The 12,057-nt window shown below is 41.0% G+C and overlaps 1 protein-coding gene across 5 annotated transcripts in view; it reads right to left on the bottom strand.

The window, feature by feature from the left end:
• alphaCOP (coatomer subunit alpha) overlaps nucleotides 1–3,216 on the bottom strand; it is a 270,633-nt gene extending 267,417 nt beyond the window's left edge. For 4 of the 5 annotated variants that reach the window (XM_071670568.1, XM_071670569.1, XM_071670571.1 and 1 more), the window contains exon 1: nucleotides 3,111–3,216. The gene's annotated coding sequence lies outside the window, so the exon portion shown is untranslated. Of the gene's footprint in view, nucleotides 1–2,699; nucleotides 2,798–3,110 lie in introns of those variants that run through there. The other variant, XM_071670570.1, reaches the window with a different exon arrangement.
• Between the last annotated feature and the right edge of the window lie 8,841 nt (nucleotides 3,217–12,057).

Raw genomic sequence — 12,057 nt, 5'->3', positions numbered from 1 at the left:
TAATACCACACATCTCTCTTACCCTTTCATTACTTACTCGATCAAACCACCTCACACCACATATTGTCCTCAAACATTTCATTTACAACACATCCACCCTCCTCCGTACAACCCTATCTATACTCCATGCCTCGCAACCATCCAACACTGATGGAACTACCATTCCTTCAAACATACCCATTTTTGCTCTCTGAGATAAAGCACTCTCCTTCCACACATTCTTCATTGCTCCTACAACCTTCGCCCCCTCCGCCACCCTGTGACTCGTTTCCGCTTCCAGCTTCCATCCGATGTTAAGTCCACTCCCAAATATCTAAAACACTTCACTTCTTACAATTTTTCTCCAATCAAACTTACATCTCAATTAACTTGTCCCTCAACCCTTCTGAACCTAATAACCTTGCTCTTATTCACATTTACTCTCGGCTTTTTCCTTTCACATACTTTATCGGTCACCAACCTCTGCAGTTTCTCACACGAATCAACCACTAGAGTTGTATCATCAGCAAACAACAACTGACTCACTTCCCAGGCCTTCTCATCCCCAGTAGACTTCATACTCACCCCTCTCCAAAACTCTTTCATTCACCTCCCAAACAACCCCATCCATAAACAAATTAAACAATCATGGGGACATAACACACCCCTGCCGCAAACCGACATTCACTGGGAACCAATCACTCTCCTCTTCCTACTTGTACACATGCCTTACATCTTCGATAAAAACTTTCACTGCTTTTAGCAACTTACCTCCCACACCAATTACTCTTCATACCTTCCTCAAAGCATCTCTATCAACCCTAACATATGCCTTCTCCAGATCCTTAAATGCTACATACAAGTCCATTTGCTTTTCTAAGTATTTCTCATACACATTCTTCAAAGCAAACACCTGCTCTACACATCCTCTACCACTTCTGAAACCACACTGCTCTTCCCCAGTCTGATGCTCTGTACATGCCTTCACCCTCTCAATCAATACCCTCCTATATAATTTCCCAGGAATACTCAACAACCTTATACCTCTGTAATTTAAGCACTCACCTTTATCCCCTTAGCCTTTGTACAATGGCACTATGCATGCATTCCGCCAATCCTCAGGCACCTCACCATGTCCCATACATACACTAAATATCTTTACCAACCAATCAACAAGTCATTCCCGTTTTTAATAAATTCCACTGCTATACCATTCAAACCCTCTGCCTTGCTGGATTTTATCTTCCACAAAGCTTTCACAACCTCTTCTCTCTTCACCAAACCATTCTCCCTGACCCTCTCTTTGCACACCACCCCAACCAAAACACCTATATCTGCCATTCTATCATTAAACACGTTCAACAAACTTTCAAAATACTCACTTCATCTCCTTCTCACTTCATCACTACCCATTATTCCATTATATTTCTCATCAGCAAGAAAAAAATCTGATATTTTATCATTTCACTTCTGAAACTTCAAAACTATGTATATGTTTGTTTCCATAGTATCCTATTACTCTAAATTTTGAATGTATGGAATCCCTCATCAAATAAAACCTTTGATCTAAGCCAGGGTTTTCCATAAATGTATGGTTCCTCTAATCTGAATGCAGCAGTGCATATAGGCAAGATTGTTACTCAAGTTAATAGCAGATTAGGCAAAATTAAGAAAAAAAGTAATCTATTCAAGAAAAATTCTTGAATATGTTGTATAAAGCTGGTTCTTACATTCTATTACAGAAACAGTTTATCTAGACAGCGTTCAATTTTGGAGAAATAAATCGATTTCAGACACTGCTGATTTGGAATGTAATGTGTAAAATCATTGAGATTTGGACCTTAAAGGACAGAAAGCTGACAGGAGACACAATTTAAGTCTATAAACTTTAGCATAGCTGTACAGATGTAAATTACTTCAATGTTTTTCGATGTGGTTCTTGAATATCACTGAACCACCTTTTAAAACAGAACAAAGAGGAGCACTTTAACTGAAATATCAAAGGTAATTAGTTTCCAGTAAGAATCATTAGGTTCTTAAATGCCAACCCTGCAAGTGTAGAGATGTATATTCATCTACTTTCAAGTTAAAACCATTGTATTCAGATGCTACTTAGAGTATTCTTCCATAAATTCCCGCAGCCAAAGGGTGTACTACTTCCAGTTGCAAGAAAACACGTACTGCCTCACAGAAGCTTACTTAGACAACACTGTACAGGCTCCTAATGATATACATTTGCTAAAGTTGACTTTTCAATCATAGTGTAACCCTAAAGAGGCAATGTCTAATAACAGAGTCAGGAAAATACATGTTAGATTTGTGTTAATTCCAGTTTTGATGTAATTTTAGGGAACCTAGAGTCAAAAAATTCACTACGATATTGCTAATGCTCACATTCATGCTATGCAGCAATCACTTCAAATTCTATACTACTACTACTACTCCAAGAGAGAGAGAGAGAGAGAGAGAAGGGGGGAGAGAGAGAGAGAGAGAGAGAGAGAGAGAGAGAGAGAGAGAGAGAGAGAGAGACAGACAGAGAGGGAGGGAGAGAGAGAAAGAGAGAGAAGGGGAGAGAGAGAGAGAGAGAGAGAGAGAGAGAGAGAGAGAGAGAGAGAGAATCCTTCCATATCCAAATTTAAAAGTGATATGGAAGTACAAGAGTTGCAAGAATTCCTGCACATTGGAGGCAGCACCAGCCCTTAATGGTGGAGTTGACAAACCTCACTGTAACCCTACACTGTAGTTGTAATAAATTGTAGTCAAAAATCTGCACTAATACCAGACATCTTGGTGAGGTGGGCCGGCGCACCATCACCGTCATCTGACAAGACTGGCTGATCAATTCAGCATAAAAAGAACTACATTTAGAGAAGTTAGTCCGACATGTAGACATGTGTACATGTCAAGTGGCATTTATTCATCTTGAGCTGACATCTCTCTGTGTAACAGGAATTTCCTAATACTAGACCAACAGTAACACGTCTTGCCATGTCTTGTGCACTTGACGGGAGTTGTGTGGCGGCCTGACGTCACCAACACTTCCTACAATACAGATACAACTCATAAACTGATACTAGTCTTACTACTTAATATTAATTATTGTTAAAATGAAGAAAGAGAGAGAACCTCACCTGATGTTAATAGTAATACCAACACGACTCGGTTCAGCTCAAGTGATGTTTGTTATGACGTGGAGCCTCACACTACTCCTCTCAGGCAATACAACTTTAATTTCTTATCATCAATTTTATCAAATGTTCACAATATGAAATAACCTAAACTTAAATATGGATATTATTTTTTAATTCAATCTTTTAAGATTCGCCATACAATTTAAGATTTCCTCCTCCCCAATTAGTGGTACTTATCAAGAAATTCATCGAAAGATATCCTATTGAAACAACTCATCATAATTATCAATATACCACAAAATAAATATCATGACCAAGCTGTGAAAATCATTGGAAAAACATGTAAAACAAGGAATACTTCTACGGCTAAGATCATAGGATAAAAAAAGAAAGTGATGATAAATGATTAAAGCAATTTCAAGTTTTCCCGCACCAACAAGACATGTGAAGAAATTAAGATGGAAAAATTGAATGAAATTAACGAAATAAATGAAACTCCTCTGCAATGTACATAACAGATTACTCTGGACTAACAAAGACGATTTCACTTAATGTTTTCGATTATGTTCCATAATGTTAATGTCCCTCTCGTTAAGTTTCTTTCTGCTGTGTGGTCTCATGTATAAAGTACTTTGTCATTAATTGATTGCCTTTTCCCCTAATAATTGTACATGGCACTAAGAGTTTCATCTTGAAACTGATCATCCTCACGTGTGAAAATGAGTATTTTAATGTTCATATTGTAGCTTCCAAGTACGCAAAAACAGTCCCGAATTTAAATACGATGAAGTCATAATAATTAGAAATTACTAAAATCATACTTACAAATAGACGGGTACCTGTTATACATCTTGATATGAAATGTCACCGTCAAACTTACATGATTCGCGGCAAAAAGTCTGCCATCACTGCTTGGTGGATAATTGATCTTGTATGATCGATACAATGGAATTATTACCAATTCTTCACAGAATACACACCATGTAGACTCAACATGCTACACAGGATGAGCGAGTAAATATCATTCACCTATATATGAGGAACAAGGCCCATCCCCTCCTCTCCCAGCATAAGACTTTGACTGCATTTTGATTTCACCCTTTAATGGTTCACCTAAGAAGTCACCTTACCTTTCCCTTTAAGGATTGGTAATGATGCGCTTTAAGGACCTGATGTCATTTGAGAATTTATTTGATAAATTATTTACTGAAACATATGATGTTCACTGAGGGAATGTGCACGACTATTACTACCATTCATTCTGCCAAAGGATTCATTACTTTTTTTTTTTAATTTGAGGCTACAGTTACGGACAAAAGTCCACATGAAGGCCGGGTCTTAATTGAAATATGGAGGTGATTGTGAGAGGACGAAATAGTTAAATTATTTACAAATTTTGGAGGAGGTAAAAACCTGTCTTTTGAAATATGCCAGGTCATAGTTATTGGGAAAGTTATGAGAGGGTAAAGAGTTCTAAAGCTTTGAGGTGTAGGGAAAGAAGCAGTTATCAAAACGGCCCACCCTTGAGTTGTCATCGGCCACACAGTAATCCTGTGACGCAGCGGCTTGCCGAATATTGTGTGGTCTAGTTAGTGGTATGGGCACACAAGCAGCCAGCTCCTGGGAACAAGAACCAAAGTAATACCTATCGAAAGTGAACCTCCATTGCAGCGTAGGCAACGGTCAAGTTTTGAAATTATCGTGGGAGTTTAAAAGTTTGACCGCTTTCAACTCGAATCAGTCCTTTCTTTAAAGTGAGCAACTGTTCAGAAGAAAAGAAACTTGGACATCTAACAAGGTCTCCCAGTTTCTTACAGGCAGACTTAGCTATTTTCTAAACATGGGCTTTCCAAGAAAGAGTAATACCAAGTATGATTCTTAGTCAAGAGATGGAATAACGCAACTGTCAAAGGAGAGACGAGAGTTGTGGTGCGTGTTCTTTGGAGAAATAGGTACAAATTGGGTCTTGGAGGCATTAAACTTGACTAGATATCGTCTACCCCACTGAGATATAATGTCTGAGTTTATTGAGGAAGCTGTGTCAAGACGAAAAGCAGATCGAGTGAAAGAAAGAACAGTTTGAAATATGTGGCTGAATGCAGCTTTCGAGTCATCAGCATTTGGTTATTTTTGGAAGAGGATATCGTTAATAAAAAGGAGAAAAATGTAGGGGACACGACGGAGCAGAACTGAGAAGTACATCGCTGTTGATGGGAAAAGTGGGGGAGGCTGATCCATCAACGACCAGAGCTAAAGAAAAAGCTGTTACATAAGAGGAAAGTGAGGGTGGGAAGCGAAAAGAGGGGAGCTTAGAAATGAGAACCAAATGTCACATTGTGTCAAAAGACTTAGGGTATGTCAAGGACAGCTACACAGGACTCCCCAAAATCTTTCAGGGATGATGATCAGACATTAGTAAGACTGGAAAGAATATCACAAGTGGATCTCACCTTCTGACGAGACATTAGTAAGATAGGAAAGAATATCACCGTGGATTTTGCCATTTAGAAGCTTTACCAGTATTGTGAGTTTCAACGTGTCTAAGGATATGGTAGTTGAGGAGCGATTCAAAGACTTTGTAAATGGTAGATGTCAAAGCAGTATGATGATAGAAGGATCAAAACAGTCACCCTTCTTTGGGATGGGTTGTATCAACACAAGCTTCTAAGAAGAGGGAAAAGTTTTAGTTTTTAAACAGCTTTTAAACATGGGACTGACCAGCAAACTAAAGTACAAGTTTAGAGGCACACTCTTTCAGTACACAGGAATGAATGCCATCAGAAGCATAAGCCTTGCTTGTGTCGAGAGAGATGAAGCTTTTCAGACAGTCCAAAAAGAGATTATAGGGAGGGGCATAGGATTAGTAAGAGGAGTATCAAGGGATGAAGGACTGTTAGAATCATCCAAAGTGGAGTTGGAGGAGAAATGGGATTATGCTTAAAAACATTTGAATAGACAGGAATTTGTAACGGTACATATGTGAAGAAAATGAGCTAGGTGTGAGTAGGCATATGGTGCTTGCAAGAAGAGGACAAGACTATCCTGGTAGTCCCATTTTGATTAGACTGAAAGTAAGACCAGATATCCTAATATCGAGTGTAAGACGGTTGTGAACACTCATGATAGCAGTACCACCCTAGGCAAGTGCTATCAAAAGCCTAATACCTAAGTGATTGCTCCAAGGATAGGGGACAGGATATTCCTTTAGTTAGCCGGGGTATTGGAAGGGAGCAATACTACCACCTGAGCCCTTCCGCAATTGTTGGTTACAGAGTCATACAAGCAAGTGTAGTGAAGGGAGTACTCTATACCTTAAATTTGCAGGGGTCATGGGAAATGCCATCACTATACTATGTAAGTCCTCCCTCTTGCTGAGAGCTGAGTCACACATGCATGTGAAAATGAGTAGTGATATTAATAATGCCTTCTCTCTCTATTTGTTTATGAATAGGGTGGTTAGGGAGGTAAATGTAAGAGTTTTAGAGAGAGGGCGTGTCTGCAGTATGTTGGGGATGAGAGGGCCTGGGAAGTGAATCAGTTGTTCGTCGATGATTCAGCTTTAGTGCCTGATTCATGTGAGAAACTGCAAAAGTTGGTGACTGAGTTTCGAAAAGTGTGTGAAAGGAGAAAGTTGAGAGTAAATGTGAATAAGAGCAAGGTTATTTGGTTCAGTAGGTTTGAGGGTTAAGTTAATTGGGATGCAGGTTTGAATGGACAAAAATTGGAGGAAGTGAGGTGGTTTAGATATCTGGGAGTGGACTTAGCATCGGGTGGAACCATGGAAGCGAAAGTGGGTCACAGGGTGGGGGAGGGGGTTAAGGTTCTGGGAGCGATGAAAAATGTGTGGAAGGAGGGAACATCATTTCGGAGAGCAAAAATGGGTATGTTTGAAGGAATAGTAGTTCTAACAATGTTATATGGTTGTGAGGCATGGGCTATAGATGGGGTTGTACAGAGGAAGGTGGATGTGTTGGAAATGAAATGTTTGAGGACAATATGTGGTGTGAGGTGGTTTGATCGAATAAAAAATAAAAGGGTAAGAGAGATGTGTGGAAATAGAAAGAGTGGTTGAGAGAGCAGAAGAGGGTGTGTTAAAATGGTTTGGACACATGGAGAGAATGAGTGAGGTAAGATTGAAAGAGAGGATATGCTTGTAAGAGGTGGAGGGAACAAGGATAATTGCAAGACCTAAAAGATTTTGAGCTATAGGGGCCTGAACAGACAGGAGGATGAGAGGCGTGCTAGGAATTGAGTGAATTGGAACAATGTGATACATTGGGGTCGATGTGCTGTCAGTGGACAAAACCAAGGCATGTGAAGTGTCTGGGGTAAACCATGGAAAGGTCTGTGGGGTCTGAATGTGGATATAGAGCTGTGGTTTCAGTGCATTATACATGACAGTTAGAGACTGAGCATGAACGAATGTGGCCCCTTTGTCTGTATTCCTGGAGCAACCTCGCTGAAGCAGGGGATAGCAATGCTGTTTTCCTGTGGGGCGGGGTAGCGACAGGAATGGAGGAAGACAAGCAAGTATGAATTTGTACATGTATATGTATGTAATGTCTGCATATGTGTATGTATATGTTGATGTGTTTATGTATGTATATGTGGGCATTTATATATATATATATATATATATATATATATATATATATATATATATATATATATAATACGATTAAAGTGTATATGAACGCGCACCTCCATAGAACATACAAAGCTCCATCAGCCAGGATCGAACCTGGGACCCCTTGTGCAAAAGGCAGGCATGCTAACTGCTAGGCTAAGGGACTGTATAATAGGACACAACTATTCGAAATACTAAGTACTCGAATACCCTTCGTCTCACTTTGGTGAGCAACGGGGTCTATCGGTTGTTTCCGAACAGAACACATAGCCAGCTGATAGCGTTTTACCGAACCTGACTGTACAACGCGGAGTTATATGAATACGAATAAAGTGTATATGAACGCGCACCTCCATAGAACATACAAAGCTCCATCCATTAGTATTTCGAATAGTTGTTTCTTATTATACAGTCCCTTAGCCTATCGGTTAGCATGCCTGCCTCTTGCACAAGGGGTCCCAGGTTCGATCCTGGCTGATGGAGCTTTGTATGTTGTATGATATATATATATATATATATATATTATTATTTTGCTTTGTCGCTGTCTCCCGCGTTTGCGAGGTAGCGCAAGGAAACAGACGAAAGAAATGGCCCAACCCACCCCCATACACATGTATATACACACACGCAAATATACATACCTATACATCTCAATGTACACATATATATACACTCACAGACACATACATATATATCCATGCACACAATTCACATTGCCTTTATTCATTCCCATTGCCACCTCGCCACACATGGAATACCATCCCCCTCCCCCCTCATGTGTGCAGGGTAGCGCTAGGAAAAGACAACAAAGGCCTCATTCGTTCACACTCAGTCTCTAGCTGTCATGCAATAATGCCCAAAACCACAGCTCCCTTCCCACATCCAGGCCCCACACAGCTTTCCATGGTTTACCCCAGACGTTTCACATGCCCTGATTCAATCCACTGACAGCACGTCAACCCCGGTATACCACATCGATCCAATTCACTCTATTCCTTGCCCTCCTTTCACCCTCCTGCATATTCAGGCCCCAATCACTCAAAATCTTTTTCACTCCATCTTTCCACCTCCAATTTGGTCTCCCACTTCTCCTCATTCCCTCCACCTCCGACACATATATCCTCTTGGTCAATCTTTCCTCACTCATTCTCTCCATGTGCCCAAACCATTTCAAAACACCCTCTTCTGCTCTCACAACCACGCTCTTTTTATTTCCACACATCTCTCTTACCCTTACATTACTTACTCGATCAAACCACCTCACACCACACATTGTCCTCAAACATCTCATTTCCAGCACATCCACCCTCCTGCGCACAACTCTATCCATAGCCCACGCCTCGCAACCATACAACATTGTTGGAACCACTATTCCTTCAAATATACCCATTTTTGCTTTCCGAGATAATGTTCTCGACTTCCACACATTCTTCAAGGCTCCCAGGATTTTCGCCCCCTCCCCCACCCTATGATTCACTTCCGCTTCCATGGTTCCATCCGCTGCCAGATCCACTCCCAGATATCTAAAACACTTTACTTCCTCCAGTTTTTCTCCATTCAAACTTACCTCCCAATTGACTTGACCCTCAACCCTACTGTACCTAATAACCTTGCTCTTATTCACATTTACTCTTAACTTTCTTCTTTCACACACTTTACCAAACTCAGTCACCAGCTTCTGCAGTTTCTCACATGAATCAGCCACCAGCGCTGTATCATCAGCGAACAACAACTGACTAACTTCCCAAGTTCTCTCATCCACAACAGACTTCATACTTGCCCCTCTTTCCAAAACTCTTGCATTCACCTCCCTAACAACCCCATCCATAAACAAATTAAACAACCATGGAGACATCACACACCCCTGCCGCAAACCTACATTCACTGAGAACCAATCACTTTCCTCTCTTCCTACACGTACACATGCCTTACATCCTCGATAAAAACTTTTCACTGCTTCTAACAACTTGCCTCCCACACCATATATTCTTAATACCTTCCACAGATCATCTCTATCAACTCTATCATATATATATATATATATATATATATATATATATATATTATTTTATTTAATTTTGCTTTGTCACTGTCTCCCGCATTTGCGAGGTAGCGCAAGGAAACAGAAGAATGAAATGGCCCAACCCACCCCCATACACATGTATATACACACACGTCCACACACGCAAACATACGCACCCATACATCTCAATGTACACATATATATACACACACAGACACATACATATATACCCATGCACACAATTCACACTGCCTGCCTTTATTCATTTCCATCGCCACCTCGCCACACATGGAATACCATCCCCCTCCCCCCTCATGTGTGCCTGATAGCGCTAGGAAAGGATAACAAAGGCCCCATTCATTCACACTCAGTCTCTAGCTGCCACGCAATAATGCCCGAAACCACAGCTCCCTTTCCACATCCAGGCCCCACACAACTTTCCATGGTTTACCCCATACGTTTCACATGCCCTGATTCAATCCACTGACAGCACGTCAACCCCGGTATACCACATCGATCCAATTCACTCTATTCCTTGCCCGCCTTTCACCCTCCTGCATGTTCAGGCCCCGATCACTCAAAATCTTTTTCACTCCATCTTTACACCTCCAATTTGGTTTCCCACTTCTCCTCATTCCCTCCACCTCAGACACATATATATCCTCTTAGTCAATCTTTCCTCACTCATTCTCTCCATGTGCCTAAACCATTTCAAAACACCCTCTTCTGCTCTCTCAACCATGCTCTTTTTATTTCCACACATCTCTCTTACCCTTACATTACTTACTCGATCAAACCACCTCACACCACACACTGTCCTCAAACATCTCATTTCCAGCACATCCACCCTCCTGCGCACAACTCTATCCATAGCCCACGCCTCGCAACCATACAACATTGTTGGAACCACTATTCCTTCAAACATACCCATTTTTGCTTTTGGAGATAATGTTCTCGACTTCCACACATTCTTCAATGCTCCCAGGATTTTCGCCCCCCTCCCCCACCCTATGATTCACTTCCGCTTCCATGGTTCCATCTGCTGCCAGATCCACTCCCAGATATCTAAAACACTTTACTTCCTCCAGTTTTTCTCCATTCAAACTTACCTCCCAATTGACTTGACCCTCAACCCTACTGTACCTAATTACCTTGCTCTTATTCACATTTACTCTTAACTTTCTTCTTTCACACACTTTACCAAACTCAGTCACCAGCTTCTGCAGTTTCTCACATGAATCAGCCACCAGTGCTGTATCATCAGCGAACAACAACTGACTCACTTCCCAAGCTCTCTCATCCCCAACAGACTTCATACTTGCCTCTTTCCAAAACTCTTGCATTTACCTCCCTAACAACCCCATCCATAAACAAATTAAACAACCATGGAGACATCACACACCCCTGCCGCAAACCTACATTCACTGAGAACCAATCACTTTCCTCTCTTCCTACACGTACACATGCCTTACATCCTCGATAAAAACTTTTCACTGCTTCTAACAACTTTCCTACCACACCATATATTCTTAATACCTTCCACAGAGCATCTCTATCAACTCTATCATATGCCTTCTCCAGATCCATAAATGCTACATACAAATCCATTTGCTTTTCTAAGTATTTCTCACATACATTCTTCAAAGCAAACACCTGATCCACACATCCTCTACCACTTCTGAAACCACACTGCTCTTCCCCAATCTGATGCTCTGTACATGCCTTCACCCTCTCAATCAATACCCTCCCATATAATTTACCAGGAATACGCAACAAACTTATACCTCTGTAATTTGAGCACTCACTCTTATCCCCTTTGCCTTTGTACAATGGCACTATGCACGCATTCCGCCAATCCTCAGGCACCTCACCATGAGTCATACATACATTAAATAACCTTACCAACCAGTCAATAATACAGTCACCCCCTTTTTTAATAGATTCCACTGCAATACCATCCAAACCTGCTGCCTTGCCGGCTTTCATCTTCCGCAAAGCTTTCACTACCTCTTCTCTGTTTACCAAATCATTTTCCCTAACCCTCTCACTTTGCACACCACCTCGACCAAAACACCCTATATCTGCCACTCTATCATCAAACACATTCAACAAACCTTTAAAATACTCACTCCATCTCCTTCTCACATCACCACTACTTGTTATCACCTCCCCATTTGCACCCTTCACTGAAGTTCCCATTTGCTCCCTTGTCTTACGCACTTTATTTACCTCCTTCCAGAACATCTTTTTATTCTCCCTAAAATTTAATGATACTCTCTCACCCCAACTCTCATTTG

This window comes from Panulirus ornatus, chromosome 15 (assembly GCF_036320965.1).
Source record: "Panulirus ornatus isolate Po-2019 chromosome 15, ASM3632096v1, whole genome shotgun sequence".
Classification (NCBI taxonomy): Eukaryota; Metazoa; Arthropoda; class Malacostraca; order Decapoda; family Palinuridae; genus Panulirus; species Panulirus ornatus.
The sequence above is the reverse complement of the archived record's forward strand: the minus strand, read 5'-3'. Positions and strand labels throughout refer to the sequence as shown.